The sequence below is a fragment of the Rhinoderma darwinii genome (assembly GCF_050947455.1).
Source record: "Rhinoderma darwinii isolate aRhiDar2 chromosome 5 unlocalized genomic scaffold, aRhiDar2.hap1 SUPER_5_unloc_38, whole genome shotgun sequence".
NCBI lineage: Eukaryota > Metazoa > Chordata > Amphibia > Anura > Rhinodermatidae > Rhinoderma > Rhinoderma darwinii.
The window spans coordinates 237,666-253,027 of NW_027461796.1; the positions used below are offsets into that span (position 1 = coordinate 237,666).

Here is a 15,362-nt window from a genome sequence, read left to right on the forward strand (position 1 = left end):
CAGGCTCACACACTCACAGCTACACGGGAGGTGAATAAAGGCCGGAGAGGAAGCCAGACAGGATTTGCTTCTTTTGCTTGCACCACAATGCAGTGCTGAAAGAGGAGGAATCTACATAAAAACGCCTTCCTGGCAACGCCCAAATGCCCTGCTGCCATGCAGATAAACACTGGCAGCGGCAGCAAGTGCATGCCCACAGCCACCCCTTGTTCCTTCACACCTTGTATCAGCTGTAATCCAGTCCAGTCCAGTGCTGCCTGCTGAGCAGCACTGACCAACACTGCCTGGGCCCAGGCTTTTATCTCTGAGGCCCCATTATGATGTCAGAAAGCTGGCTCTGGAATCCTGAGGGCTCCACTATGACACGTGCAAAGTTCCGTCTGAACTTTATATAAGACGGTGAGGCTCAGTCAGTCACTCAGTGTTGCCTGAGAGGGCAACACTGCAACAGCCGGCCGCCAGGCTGTCTTTTTTTTGCACAGCTAGTTGCCTCCAGGAGGCCACAAGAGGGAGACAAGGGACTGCAAAATGGAAAATAGGCATCCACCAACTTTACAGACAACTTCTCCTTGCTCCTACAACCTCCATCCTTGCACAGTTTGTTATTCTTCTAGGTAACATAGTAACAAATCCAAATTGCTGCTCTCTTTGTAGGCAAGCAAGGCTTTGTTGCAACTGCAATTCTTACTTCTTCTTGAAATGTAGGGACGACAGTACATTCCATCACATCCATCTATTGTACACAGGTAGGTCCATTGTGGCGGGCAGGCGAGCGGGCGGGCTGCTTTATTGGCTGTTTGCTGTTCCCCTACTCCACTCCACTATTTGACTGTTGTGCTGCATCAATCAATCAATCAATCAATCAATCAATCAATCAATCAATCAATCAATCAATCAATCAATCAGTGGCTGGCTCAGGTGCAGCTCTTTAACTTACCTAAAAGGGAGGGCGGAGAGAAGACAAGGAAGGTGAATGAGGTGTTCCAATGTGAAATGCCGGAAACACAGAAACACAGACGACACACAACAAGAGGTGGCAATCTATTCATTAATTGCATTTAATCAATGAGCTCATTATCACTCATGCATTGTCCAACAGGTGTTGAAATAATGGGATTAAAAGGGGAGATCCCTTCAGAAAGACAGAAACAATAGCAAAGACAAAAAACACTTTTGGAATCTGCTTTTAGTCAACACATAAGGAAAGGGTGCACCGGTCCTGGAAATACTGCAATACCAGGTCAATGCGTGGAGTGGACAGAGCAAGCTCTATTTCCATCTCCCTGTTCTAAAAATCCATTTAATATATGGTCCCCAGATAGGGGACGTATCAGATATTAAACTGATAAGAACAGATACTACACTTGATCTTAGCCAAAAGGCCGAGAAGCGATAACCCGAACGGGCCGCGCGTTGCCCGAGCCTGCCCGATACTGCTGTTCAGCCCTTGCAGCGATTCAGCCTACTTCTAGGCAATTCCATGGGGCCCTGCAGGCTCACACACTCACAGCTACACGGGAGGTGAATAAAGGCCGGAGAGGAAGCCAGACAGGATTTGCTTCTTTTGCTTGCACCACAATGCAGTGCTGAAAGAGGAGGAATCTACATAAAAACGCCTTCCTGGCAACGCCCAAATGCCCTGCTGCCATGCAGATAAACACTGGCAGCGGCAGCAAGTGCATGCCCACAGCCACCCCTTGTTCCTTCACACCTTGTATCAGCTGTAATCCAGTCCAGTCCAGTGCTGCCTGCTGAGCAGCACTGACCAACACTGCCTGGGCCCAGGCTTTTATCTCTGAGGCCCCATTATGATGTCAGAAAGCTGGCTCTGGAATCCTGAGGGCTCCACTATGACACGTGCAAAGTTCCGTCTGAACTTTATATAAGACGGTGAGGCTCAGTCAGTCACTCAGTGTTGCCTGAGAGGGCAACACTGCAACAGCCGGCCGCCAGGCTGTCTTTTTTTTGCACAGCTAGTTGCCTCCAGGAGGCCACAAGAGGGAGACAAGGGACTGCAAAATGGAAAATAGGCATCCACCAACTTTACAGACAACTTCTCCTTGCTCCTACAACCTCCATCCTTGCACAGTTTGTTATTCTTCTAGGTAACATAGTAACAAATCCAAATTGCTGCTCTCTTTGTAGGCAAGCAAGGCTTTGTTGCAACTGCAATTCTTACTTCTTCTTGAAATGTAGGGACGACAGTACATTCCATCACATCCATCTAGTGTACACAGGTAGGTCCATTGTGGTGGGCAGGCGAGCGGGCGGGCTGCTTTATTGGCTGTTTGCTGTTCCCCTACTCCACTCCACTATTTGACTGTTGTGCTGCATCAATCAATCAATCAATCAATCAGTGGCTGGCTCAGGTGCAGCTCTTTAACTTACCTAAAAGGGAGGGCGGAGAGAAGACAAGGAAGGTGAATGAGGTGTTCCAATGTGAAATGCCGGAAACACAGAAACACAGACGACACACAACAAGAGGTGGCAATCTATTCATTAATTGCATTTAATCAATGAGCTCATTATCACTCATGCATTGTCCAACAGGTGTTGAAATAATGGGATTAAAAGGGGAGATCCCTTCAGAAAGACAGAAACAATAGCAAAGACAAAAAACACTTTTGGAATCTGCTTTTAGTCAACACATAAGGAAAGGGTGCACCGGTCCTGGAAATACTGCAATACCAGGTCAATGCGTGGAGTGGACAGAGCAAGCTCTATTTCCATCTCCCTGTTCTAAAAATCCATTTAATATATGGTCCCCAGATAGGGGACGTATCAGATATTAAACTGATAAGAACAGATACTACACTTGATCTTAGCCAAAAGGCTGAGAAGCGATAACCCGAACGGGCCGCGCGTTGCCCGAGCCTGCCCGATACTGCTGTTCAGCCCTTGCAGCGATTCAGCCTACTTCTAGGCAATTCCATGGGGCCCTGCAGGCTCACACACTCACAGCTACACGGGAGGTGAATAAAGGCCGGAGAGGAAGCCAGACAGGATTTGCTTCTTTTGCTTGCACCACAATGCAGTGCTGAAAGAGGAGGAATCTACATAAAAACGCCTTCCTGGCAACGCCCAAATGCCCTGCTGCCATGCAGATAAACACTGGCAGCGGCAGCAAGTGCATGCCCACAGCCACCCCTTGTTCCTTCACACCTTGTATCAGCTGTAATCCAGTCCAGTCCAGTGCTGCCTGCTGAGCAGCACTGACCAACACTGCCTGGGCCCAGGCTTTTATCTCTGAGGCCCCATTATGATGTCAGAAAGCTGGCTCTGGAATCCTGAGGGCTCCACTATGACACGTGCAAAGTTCCGTCTGAACTTTATATAAGACGGTGAGGCTCAGTCAGTCACTCAGTGTTGCCTGAGAGGGCAACACTGCAACAGCCGGCCGCCAGGCTGTCTTTTTTTTGCACAGCTAGTTGCCTCCAGGAGGCCACAAGAGGGAGACAAGGGACTGCAAAATGGAAAATAGGCATCCACCAACTTTACAGACAACTTCTCCTTGCTCCTACAACCTCCATCCTTGCACAGTTTGTTATTCTTCTAGGTAACATAGTAACAAATCCAAATTGCTGCTCTCTTTGTAGGCAAGCAAGGCTTTGTTGCAACTGCAATTCTTACTTCTTCTTGAAATGTAGGGACGACAGTACATTCCATCACATCCATCTAGTGTACACAGGTAGGTCCATTGTGGCGGGCAGGCGAGCGGGCGGGCTGCTTTATTGGCTGTTTGCTGTTCCCCTACTCCACTCCACTATTTGACTGTTGTGCTGCATCAATCAATCAATCAATCAATCAATCAATCAATCAATCAATCAATCAATCAATCAGTGGCTGGCTCAGGTGCAGCTCTTTAACTTACCTAAAAGGGAGGGCGGAGAGAAGACAAGGAAGGTGAATGAGGTGTTCCAATGTGAAATGCCGGAAACACAGAAACAGAGACGACACACAACAAGAGGTGGCAATCTATTCATTAATTGCATTTAATCAATGAGCTCATTATCACTCATGCATTGTCCAACAGGTGTTGAAATAATGGGATTAAAAGGGGAGATCCCTTCAGAAAGACAGAAACAATAGCAAAGACAAAAAAACACTTTTGGAATCTGCTTTTAGTCAACACATAAGGAAAGGGTGCACCGGTCCTGGAAATACTGCAATACCAGGTCAATGCGTGGAGTGGACAGAGCAAGCTCTATTTCCATCTCCCTGTTCTAAAAATCCATTTAATATATGGTCCCCAGATAGGGGACGTATCAGATATTAAACTGATAAGAACAGATACTACACTTGATCTTAGCCAAAAGGCCGAGAAGCGATAACCCGAACGGGCCGCGCGTTGCCCGAGCCTGCCCGATACTGCTGTTCAGCCCTTGCAGCGATTCAGCCTACTTCTAGGCAATTCCATGGGGCCCTGCAGGCTCACACACTCACAGCTACACGGGAGGTGAATAAAGGCCGGAGAGGAAGCCAGACAGGATTTGCTTCTTTTGCTTGCACCACAATGCAGTGCTGAAAGAGGAGGAAAGGAGGAATCTACATAAAAACGCCTTCCTGGCAACGCCCAAATGCCCTGCTGCCATGCAGATAAACACTGGCAGCGGCAGCAAGTGCATGCCCACAGCCACCCCTTGTTCCTTCACACCTTGTATCAGCTGTAATCCAGTCCAGTCCAGTGCTGCCTGCTGAGCAGCACTGACCAACACTGCCTGGGCCCAGGCTTTTATCTCTGAGGCCCCATTATGATGTCAGAAAGCTGGCTCTGGAATCCTGAGGGCTCCACTATGACACGTGCAAAGTTCCGTCTGAACTTTATATAAGACGGTGAGGCTCAGTCAGTCACTCAGTGTTGCCTGAGAGGGCAACACTGCAACAGCCGGCCGCCAGGCTGTCTTTTTTTTGCACAGCTAGTTGCCTCCAGGAGGCCACAAGAGGGAGACAAGGGACTGCAAAATGGAAAATAGGCATCCACCAACTTTACAGACAACTTCTCCTTGCTCCTACAACCTCCATCCTTGCACAGTTTGTTATTCTTCTAGGTAACATAGTAACAAATCCAAATTGCTGCTCTCTTTGTAGGCAAGCAAGGCTTTGTTGCAACTGCAATTCTTACTTCTTCTTGAAATGTAGGGACGACAGTACATTCCATCACATCCATCTAGTGTACACAGGTAGGTCCATTGTGGCGGGCAGGCGAGCGGGCGGGCTGCTTTATTGGCTGTTTGCTGTTCCCCTACTCCACTCCACTATTTGACTGTTGTGCTGCATCAATCAATCAATCAATCAATCAATCAATCAATCAATCAGTGGCTGGCTCAGGTGCAGCTCTTTAACTTACCTAAAAGGGAGGGCGGAGAGAAGACAAGGAAGGTGAATGAGGTGTTCCAATGTGAAATGCCGGAAACACAGAAACACAGACGACACACAACAAGAGGTGGCAATCTATTCATTAATTGCATTTAATCAATGAGCTCATTATCACTCATGCATTGTCCAACAGGTGTTGAAATAATGGGATTAAAAGGGGAGATCCCTTCAGAAAGACAGAAACAATAGCAAAGACAAAAAACACTTTTGGAATCTGCTTTTAGTCAACACATAAGGAAAGGGTGCACCGGTCCTGGAAATACTGCAATACCAGGTCAATGCGTGGAGTGGACAGAGCAAGCTCTATTTCCATCTCCCTGTTCTAAAAATCCATTTAATATATGGTCCCCAGATAGGGGACGTATCAGATATTAAACTGATAAGAACAGATACTACACTTGATCTTAGCCAAAAGGCCGAGAAGCGATAACCCGAACGGGCCGCGCGTTGCCCGAGCCTGCCCGATACTGCTGTTCAGCCCTTGCAGCGATTCAGCCTACTTCTAGGCAATTCCATGGGGCCCTGCAGGCTCACACACTCACAGCTACACGGGAGGTGAATAAAGGCCGGAGAGGAAGCCAGACAGGATTTGCTTCTTTTGCTTGCACCACAATGCAGTGCTGAAAGAGGAGGAATCTACATAAAAACGCCTTCCTGGCAACGCCCAAATGCCCTGCTGCCATGCAGATAAACACTGGCAGCGGCAGCAAGTGCATGCCCACAGCCACCCCTTGTTCCTGCACACCTTGTATCAGCTGTAATCCAGTCCAGTCCAGTGCTGCCTGCTGAGCAGCACTGACCAACACTGCCTGGGCCCAGGCTTTTATCTCTGAGGCCCCATTATGATGTCAGAAAGCTGGCTCTGGAATCCTGAGGGCTCCACTATGACACGTGCAAAGTTCCGTCTGAACTTTATATAAGACGGTGAGGCTCAGTCAGTCACTCAGTGTTGCCTGAGAGGGCAACACTGCAACAGCCGGCCGCCAGGCTGTCTTTTTTTTGCACAGCTAGTTGCCTCCAGGAGGCCACAAGAGGGAGACAAGGGACTGCAAAATGGAAAATAGGCATCCACCAACTTTACAGACAACTTCTCCTTGCTCCTACAACCTCCATCCTTGCACAGTTTGTTATTCTTCTAGGTAACATAGTAACAAATCCAAATTGCTGCTCTCTTTGTAGGCAAGCAAGGCTTTGTTGCAACTGCAATTCTTACTTCTTCTTGAAATGTAGGGACGACAGTACATTCCATCACATCCATCTAGTGTACACAGGTAGGTCCATTGTGGCGGGCAGGCGAGCGGGCGGGCTGCTTTATTGGCTGTTTGCTGTTCCCCTACTCCACTCCACTATTTGACTGTTGTGCTGCATCAATCAATCAATCAATCAATCAATCAATCAATCAATCAATCAATCAATCAGTGGCTGGCTCAGGTGCAGCTCTTTAACTTACCTAAAAGGGAGGGCGGAGAGAAGACAAGGAAGGTGAATGAGGTGTTCCAATGTGAAATGCCGGAAACACAGAAACAGAGACGACACACAACAAGAGGTGGCAATCTATTCATTAATTGCATTTAATCAATGAGCTCATTATCACTCATGCATTGTCCAACAGGTGTTGAAATAATGGGATTAAAAGGGGAGATCCCTTCAGAAAGACAGAAACAATAGCAAAGACAAAAAACACTTTTGGAATCTGCTTTTAGTCAACACATAAGGAAAGGGTGCACCGGTCCTGGAAATACTGCAATACCAGGTCAATGCGTGGAGTGGACAGAGCAAGCTCTATTTCCATCTCCCTGTTCTAAAAATCCATTTAATATATGGTCCCCAGATAGGGGACGTATCAGATATTAAACTGATAAGAACAGATACTACACTTGATCTTAGCCAAAAGGCCGAGAAGCGATAACCCGAACGGGCCGCGCGTTGCCCGAGCCTGCCCGATACTGCTGTTCAGCCCTTGCAGCGATTCAGCCTACTTCTAGGCAATTCCATGGGGCCCTGCAGGCTCACACACTCACAGCTACACGGGAGGTGAATAAAGGCCGGAGAGGAAGCCAGACAGGATTTGCTTCTTTTGCTTGCACCACAATGCAGTGCTGAAAGAGGAGGAATCTACATAAAAACGCCTTCCTGGCAACGCCCAAATGCCCTGCTGCCATGCAGATAAACACTGGCAGCGGCAGCAAGTGCATGCCCACAGCCACCCCTTGTTCCTTCACACCTTGTATCAGCTGTAATCCAGTCCAGTCCAGTGCTGCCTGCTGAGCAGCACTGACCAACACTGCCTGGGCCCAGGCTTTTATCTCTGAGGCCCCATTATGATGTCAGAAAGCTGGCTCTGGAATCCTGAGGGCTCCACTATGACACGTGCAAAGTTCCGTCTGAACTTTATATAAGACGGTGAGGCTCAGTCAGTCACTCAGTGTTGCCTGAGAGGGCAACACTGCAACAGCCGGCCGCCAGGATGTCTTTTTTTTGCACAGCTAGTTGCCTCCAGGAGGCCACAAGAGGGAGACAAGGGACTGCAAAATGGAAAATAGGCATCCACCAACTTTACAGACAACTTCTCCTTGCTCCTACAACCTCCATCCTTGCACAGTTTGTTATTCTTCTAGGTAACATAGTAACAAATCCAAATTGCTGCTCTCTTTGTAGGCAAGCAAGGCTTTGTTGCAACTGCAATTCTTACTTCTTCTTGAAATGTAGGGACGACAGTACATTCCATCACATCCATCTAGTGTACACAGGTAGGTCCATTGTGGCGGGCAGGCGAGCGGGCGGGCTGCTTTATTGGCTGTTTGCTGTTCCCCTACTCCACTCCACTATTTGACTGTTGTGCTGCATCAATCAATCAATCAATCAATCAATCAATCAATCAATCAATCAATCAATCAATCAATCAATCAGTGGCTGGCTCAGGTGCAGCTCTTTAACTTACCTAAAAGGGAGGGCGGAGAGAAGACAAGGAAGGTGAATGAGGTGTTCCAATGTGAAATGCCGGAAACACAGAAACACAGACGACACACAACAAGAGGTGGCAATCTATTCATTAATTGCATTTAATCAATGAGCTCATTATCACTCATGCATTGTCCAACAGGTGTTGAAATAATGGGATTAAAAGGGGAGATCCCTTCAGAAAGACAGAAACAATAGCAAAGACAAAAAACACTTTTGGAATCTGCTTTTAGTCAACACATAAGGAAAGAGTGCACCGGTCCTGGAAATACTGCAATACCAGGTCAATGCGTGGAGTGGACAGAGCAAGCTCTATTTCCATCTCCCTGTTCTAAAAATCCATTTAATATATGGTCCCCAGATAGGGGACGTATCAGATATTAAACTGATAAGAACAGATACTACACTTGATCTTAGCCAAAAGGCCGAGAAGCGATAACCCGAACGGGCCGCGCGTTGCCCGAGCCTGCCCGATACTGCTGTTCAGCCCTTGCAGCGATTCAGCCTACTTCTAGGCAATTCCATGGGGCCCTGCAGACTCACACACTCACAGCTACACGGGAGGTGAATAAAGGCCGGAGAGGAAGCCAGACAGGATTTGCTTCTTTTGCTTGCACCACAATGCAGTGCTGAAAGAGGAGGAATCTACATAAAAACGCCTTCCTGGCAACGCCCAAATGCCCTGCTGCCATGCAGATAAACACTGGCAGCGGCAGCAAGTGCATGCCCACAGCCACCCCTTGTTCCTTCACACCTTGTATCAGCTGTAATCCAGTCCAGTCCAGTGCTGCCTGCTGAGCAGCACTGACCAACACTGCCTGGGCCCAGGCTTTTATCTCTGAGGCCCCATTATGATGTCAGAAAGCTGGCTCTGGAATCCTGAGGGCTCCACTATGACACGTGCAAAGTTCCGTCTGAACTTTATATAAGACGGTGAGGCTCAGTCAGTCACTCAGTGTTGCCTGAGAGGGCAACACTGCAACAGCCGGCCGCCAGGCTGTCTTTTTTTTGCACAGCTAGTTGCCTCCAGGAGGCCACAAGAGGGAGACAAGGGACTGCAAAATGGAAAATAGGCATCCACCAACTTTACAGACAACTTCTCCTTGCTCCTACAACCTCCATCCTTGCACAGTTTGTTATTCTTCTAGGTAACATAGTAACAAATCCAAATTGCTGCTCTCTTTGTAGGCAAGCAAGGCTTTGTTGCAACTGCAATTCTTACTTCTTCTTGAAATGTAGGGACGACAGTACATTCCATCACATCCATCTAGTGTACACAGGTAGGTCCATTGTGGCGGGCAGGCGAGCGGGCGGGCTGCTTTATTGGCTGTTTGCTGTTCCCCTACTCCACTCCACTATTTGACTGTTGTGCTGCATCAATCAATCAATCAATCAATCAATCAATCAATCAATCAATCAATCAGTGGCTGGCTCAGGTGCAGCTCTTTAACTTACCTAAAAGGGAGGGCGGAGAGAAGACAAGGAAGGTGAATGAGGTGTTCCAATGTGAAATGCCGGAAACACAGAAACACAGACGACACACAACAAGAGGTGGCAATCTATTCATTAATTGCATTTAATCAATGAGCTCATTATCACTCATGCATTGTCCAACAGGTGTTGAAATAATGGGATTAAAAGGGGAGATCCCTTCAGAAAGACAGAAACAATAGCAAAGACAAAAAACACTTTTGGAATCTGCTTTTAGTCAACACATAAGGAAAGGGTGCACCGGTCCTGGAAATACTGCAATACCAGGTCAATGCGTGGAGTGGACAGAGCAAGCTCTATTTCCATCTCCCTGTTCTAAAAATCCATTTAATATATGGTCCCCAGATAGGGGACGTATCAGATATTAAACTGATAAGAACAGATACTACACTTGATCTTAGCCAAAAGGCCGAGAAGCGATAACCCGAACGGGCCGCGCGTTGCCCGAGCCTGCCCGATACTGCTGTTCAGCCCTTGCAGCGATTCAGCCTACTTCTAGGCAATTCCATGGGGCCCTGCAGGCTCACACACTCACAGCTACACGGGAGGTGAATAAAGGCCGGAGAGGAAGCCAGACAGGATTTGCTTCTTTTGCTTGCACCACAATGCAGTGCTGAAAGAGGAGGAATCTACATAAAAACGCCTTCCTGGCAACGCCCAAATGCCCTGCTGCCATGCAGATAAACACTGGCAGCGGCAGCAAGTGCATGCCCACAGCCACCCCTTGTTCCTTCACACCTTGTATCAGCTGTAATCCAGTCCAGTCCAGTGCTGCCTGCTGAGCAGCACTGACCAACACTGCCTGGGCCCAGGCTTTTATCTCTGAGGCCCCATTATGATGTCAGAAAGCTGGCTCTGGAATCCTGAGGGCTCCACTATGACACGTGCAAAGTTCCGTCTGAACTTTATATAAGACGGTGAGGCTCAGTCAGTCACTCAGTGTTGCCTGAGAGGGCAACACTGCAACAGCCGGCCGCCAGGCTGTCTTTTTTTTGCACAGCTAGTTGCCTCCAGGAGGCCACAAGAGGGAGACAAGGGACTGCAAAATGGAAAATAGGCATCCACCAACTTTACAGACAACTTCTCCTTGCTCCTACAACCTCCATCCTTGCACAGTTTGTTATTCTTCTAGGTAACATAGTAACAAATCCAAATTGCTGCTCTCTTTGTAGGCAAGCAAGGCTTTGTTGCAACTGCAATTCTTACTTCTTCTTGAAATGTAGGGACGACAGTACATTCCATCACATCCATCTAGTGTACACAGGTAGGTCCATTGTGGCGGGCAGGCGAGCGGGCGGGCTGCTTTATTGGCTGTTTGCTGTTCCCCTACTCCACTCCACTATTTGACTGTTGTGCTGCATCAATCAATCAATCAATCAATCAATCAATCAATCAATCAATCAGTGGCTGGCTCAGGTGCAGCTCTTTAACTTACCTAAAAGGGAGGGCGGAGAGAAGACAAGGAAGGTGAATGAGGTGTTCCAATGTGAAATGCCGGAAACACAGAAACACAGACGACACACAACAAGAGGTGGCAATCTATTCATTAATTGCATTTAATCAATGAGCTCATTATCACTCATGCATTGTCCAACAGGTGTTGAAATAATGGGATTAAAAGGGGAGATCCCTTCAGAAAGACAGAAACAATAGCAAAGACAAAAAACACTTTTGGAATCTGCTTTTAGTCAACACATAAGGAAAGGGTGCACCGGTCCTGGAAATACTGCAATACCAGGTCAATGCGTGGAGTGGACAGAGCAAGCTCTATTTCCATCTCCCTGTTCTAAAAATCCATTTAATATATGGTCCCCAGATAGGGGACGTATCAGATATTAAACTGATAAGAACAGATACTACACTTGATCTTAGCCAAAAGGCCGAGAAGCGATAACCCGAACGGGCCGCGCGTTGCCCGAGCCTGCCCGATACTGCTGTTCAGCCCTTGCAGCGATTCAGCCTACTTCTAGGCAATTCCATGGGGCCCTGCAGGCTCACACACTCACAGCTACACGGGAGGTGAATAAAGGCCGGAGAGGAAGCCAGACAGGATTTGCTTCTTTTGCTTGCACCACAATGCAGTGCTGAAAGAGGAGGAATCTACATAAAAACGCCTTCCTGGCAACGCCCAAATGCCCTGCTGCCATGCAGATAAACACTGGCAGCGGCAGCAAGTGCATGCCCACAGCCACCCCTTGTTCCTTCACACCTTGTATCAGCTGTAATCCAGTCCAGTCCAGTGCTGCCTGCTGAGCAGCACTGACCAACACTGCCTGGGCCCAGGCTTTTATCTCTGAGGCCCCATTATGATGTCAGAAAGCTGGCTCTGGAATCCTGAGGGCTCCACTATGACACGTGCAAAGTTCCGTCTGAACTTTATATAAGACGGTGAGGCTCAGTCAGTCACTCAGTGTTGCCTGAGAGGGCAACACTGCAACAGCCGGCCGCCAGGCTGTCTTTTTTTTGCACAGCTAGTTGCCTCCAGGAGGCCACAAGAGGGAGACAAGGGACTGCAAAATGGAAAATAGGCATCCACCAACTTTACAGACAACTTCTCCTTGCTCCTACAACCTCCATCCTTGCACAGTTTGTTATTCTTCTAGGTAACATAGTAACAAATCCAAATTGCTGCTCTCTTTGTAGGCAAGCAAGGCTTTGTTGCAACTGCAATTCTTACTTCTTCTTGAAATGTAGGGACGACAGTACATTCCATCACATCCATCTAGTGTACACAGGTAGGTCCATTGTGGCGGGCAGGCGAGCGGGCGGGCTGCTTTATTGGCTGTTTGCTGTTCCCCTACTCCACTCCACTATTTGACTGTTGTGCTGCATCAATCAATCAATCAATCAATCAATCAATCAATCAATCAATCAATCAATCAGTGGCTGGCTCAGGTGCAGCTCTTTAACTTACCTAAAAGGGAGGGCGGAGAGAAGACAAGGAAGGTGAATGAGGTGTTCCAATGTGAAATGCCGGAAACACAGAAACACAGACGACACACAACAAGAGGTGGCAATCTATTCATTAATTGCATTTAATCAATGAGCTCATTATCACTCATGCATTGTCCAACAGGTGTTGAAATAATGGGATTAAAAGGGGAGATCCCTTCAGAAAGACAGAAACAATAGCAAAGACAAAAAACACTTTTGGAATCTGCTTTTAGTCAACACATAAGGAAAGGGTGCACCGGTCCTGGAAATACTGCAATACCAGGTCAATGCGTGGAGTGGACAGAGCAAGCTCTATTTCCATCTCCCTGTTCTAAAAATCCATTTAATATATGGTCCCCAGATAGGGGACGTATCAGATATTAAACTGATAAGAACAGATACTACACTTGATCTTAGCCAAAAGGCCGAGAAGCGATAACCCGAACGGGCCGCGCGTTGCCCGAGCCTGCCCGATACTGCTGTTCAGCCCTTGCAGCGATTCAGCCTACTTCTAGGCAATTCCATGGGGCCCTGCAGGCTCACACACTCACAGCTACACGGGAGGTGAATAAAGGCCGGAGAGGAAGCCAGACAGGATTTGCTTCTTTTGCTTGCACCACAATGCAGTGCTGAAAGAGGAGGAATCTACATAAAAACGCCTTCCTGGCAACGCCCAAATGCCCTGCTGCCATGCAGATAAACACTGGCAGCGGCAGCAAGTGCATGCCCACAGCCACCCCTTGTTCCTTCACACCTTGTATCAGCTGTAATCCAGTCCAGTCCAGTGCTGCCTGCTGAGCAGCACTGACCAACACTGCCTGGGCCCAGGCTTTTATCTCTGAGGCCCCATTATGATGTCAGAAAGCTGGCTCTGGAATCCTGAGGGCTCCACTATGACACGTGCAAAGTTCCGTCTGAACTTTATATAAGACGGTGAGGCTCAGTCAGTCACTCAGTGTTGCCTGAGAGGGCAACACTGCAACAGCCGGCCGCCAGGCTGTCTTTTTTTTGCACAGCTAGTTGCCTCCAGGAGGCCACAAGAGGGAGACAAGGGACTGCAAAATGGAAAATAGGCATCCACCAACTTTACAGACAACTTCTCCTTGCTCCTACAACCTCCATCCTTGCACAGTTTGTTATTCTTCTAGGTAACATAGTAACAAATCCAAATTGCTGCTCTCTTTGTAGGCAAGCAAGGCTTTGTTGCAACTGCAATTCTTACTTCTTCTTGAAATGTAGGGACGACAGTACATTCCATCACATCCATCTAGTGTACACAGGTAGGTCCATTGTGGCGGGCAGGCGAGCGGGCGGGCTGCTTTATTGGCTGTTTGCTGTTCCCCTACTCCACTCCACTATTTGACTGTTGTGCTGCATCAATCAATCAATCAATCAATCAATCAATCAATCAATCAATCAATCAATCAATCAATCAATCAGTGGCTGGCTCAGGTGCAGCTCTTTAACTTACCTAAAAGGGAGGGCGGAGAGAAGACAAGGAAGGTAAATGAGGTGTTCCAATGTGAAATGCCGGAAACACAGAAACACAGACGACACACAACAAGAGGTGGCAATCTATTCATTAATTGCATTTAATCAATGAGCTCATTATCACTCATGCATTGTCCAACAGGTGTTGAAATAATGGGATTAAAAGGGGAGATCCCTTCAGAAAGACAGAAACAATAGCAAAGACAAAAAACACTTTTGGAATCTGCTTTTAGTCAACACATAAGGAAAGGGTGCACCGGTCCTGGAAATACTGCAATACCAGGTCAATGCGTGGAGTGGACAGAGCAAGCTCTATTTCCATCTCCCTGTTCTAAAAATCCATTTAATATATGGTCCCCAGATAGGGGACGTATCAGATATTAAACTGATAAGAACAGATACTACACTTGATCTTAGCCAAAAGGCCGAGAAGCGATAACCCGAACGGGCCGCGCGTTGCCCGAGCCTGCCCGATACTGCTGTTCAGCCCTTGCAGCGATTCAGCCTACTTCTAGGCAATTCCATGGGGCCCTGCAGGCTCACACACTCACAGCTACACGGGAGGTGAATAAAGGCCGGAGAGGAAGCCAGACAGGATTTGCTTCTTTTGCTTGCACCACAATGCAGTGCTGAAAGAGGAGGAATCTACATAAAAACGCCTTCCTGGCAACGCCCAAATGCCCTGCTGCCATGCAGATAAACACTGGCAGCGGCAGCAAGTGCATGCCCACAGCCACCCCTTGTTCCTTCACACCTTGTATCAGCTGTAATCCAGTCCAGTCCAGTGCTGCCTGCTGAGCAGCACTGACCAACACTGCCTGGGCCCAGGCTTTTATCTCTGAGGCCCCATTATGATGTCAGAAAGCTGGCTCTGGAATCCTGAGGGCTCCACTATGACACGTGCAAAGTTCCGTCTGAACTTTATATAAGACGGTGAGGCTCAGTCAGTCACTCAGTGTTGCCTGAGAGGGCAACACTGCAACAGCCGGCCGCCAGGCTGTCTTTTTTTTTGCACAGCTAGTTGCCTCCAGGAGGCCACAAGAGGGAGACAAGGGACTGCAAAATGGAAAATAGGCATCCACCAACTTTACAGACAACTTCTCCTTGCT

At 48.0% G+C, this 15,362-nt stretch overlaps 10 non-coding genes across 10 annotated transcripts; all 10 read right to left on the bottom strand.

Annotated features, from left to right (window-relative positions):
* Window positions 1-1,203: 1,203 nt before the first annotated feature.
* LOC142691701 (U2 spliceosomal RNA) lies at window positions 1,204-1,394 on the bottom strand. Its single transcript, XR_012860229.1, has one exon. It is a non-coding gene; the product is annotated as a U2 spliceosomal RNA (small nuclear RNA).
* Window positions 1,395-2,654: 1,260 nt separating this feature from the next.
* Window positions 2,655-2,845, bottom strand: LOC142691791 (U2 spliceosomal RNA). Its single transcript, XR_012860311.1, has one exon. It is a non-coding gene; the product is annotated as a U2 spliceosomal RNA (small nuclear RNA).
* A 1,293-nt stretch (window positions 2,846-4,138) lies between these two features.
* On the bottom strand, window positions 4,139-4,329 carry LOC142691702 (U2 spliceosomal RNA). The gene has a single exon (XR_012860230.1). It is a non-coding gene; the product is annotated as a U2 spliceosomal RNA (small nuclear RNA).
* A 1,284-nt stretch (window positions 4,330-5,613) lies between these two features.
* LOC142691703 (U2 spliceosomal RNA) lies at window positions 5,614-5,804 on the bottom strand. The gene has a single exon (XR_012860231.1). It is a non-coding gene; the product is annotated as a U2 spliceosomal RNA (small nuclear RNA).
* Window positions 5,805-7,092: 1,288 nt separating this feature from the next.
* LOC142691705 (U2 spliceosomal RNA) lies at window positions 7,093-7,283 on the bottom strand. Its single transcript, XR_012860232.1, has one exon. It is a non-coding gene; the product is annotated as a U2 spliceosomal RNA (small nuclear RNA).
* A 1,300-nt stretch (window positions 7,284-8,583) lies between these two features.
* On the bottom strand, window positions 8,584-8,774 carry LOC142691789 (U2 spliceosomal RNA). The gene has a single exon (XR_012860309.1). It is a non-coding gene; the product is annotated as a U2 spliceosomal RNA (small nuclear RNA).
* A 1,284-nt stretch (window positions 8,775-10,058) lies between these two features.
* Window positions 10,059-10,249, bottom strand: LOC142691706 (U2 spliceosomal RNA). The gene has a single exon (XR_012860233.1). It is a non-coding gene; the product is annotated as a U2 spliceosomal RNA (small nuclear RNA).
* A 1,280-nt stretch (window positions 10,250-11,529) lies between these two features.
* On the bottom strand, window positions 11,530-11,720 carry LOC142691707 (U2 spliceosomal RNA). Its single transcript, XR_012860234.1, has one exon. It is a non-coding gene; the product is annotated as a U2 spliceosomal RNA (small nuclear RNA).
* A 1,288-nt stretch (window positions 11,721-13,008) lies between these two features.
* Window positions 13,009-13,199, bottom strand: LOC142691708 (U2 spliceosomal RNA). The gene has a single exon (XR_012860235.1). It is a non-coding gene; the product is annotated as a U2 spliceosomal RNA (small nuclear RNA).
* A 1,300-nt stretch (window positions 13,200-14,499) lies between these two features.
* On the bottom strand, window positions 14,500-14,690 carry LOC142691709 (U2 spliceosomal RNA). Its single transcript, XR_012860236.1, has one exon. It is a non-coding gene; the product is annotated as a U2 spliceosomal RNA (small nuclear RNA).
* Window positions 14,691-15,362: the final 672 nt, after the last annotated feature.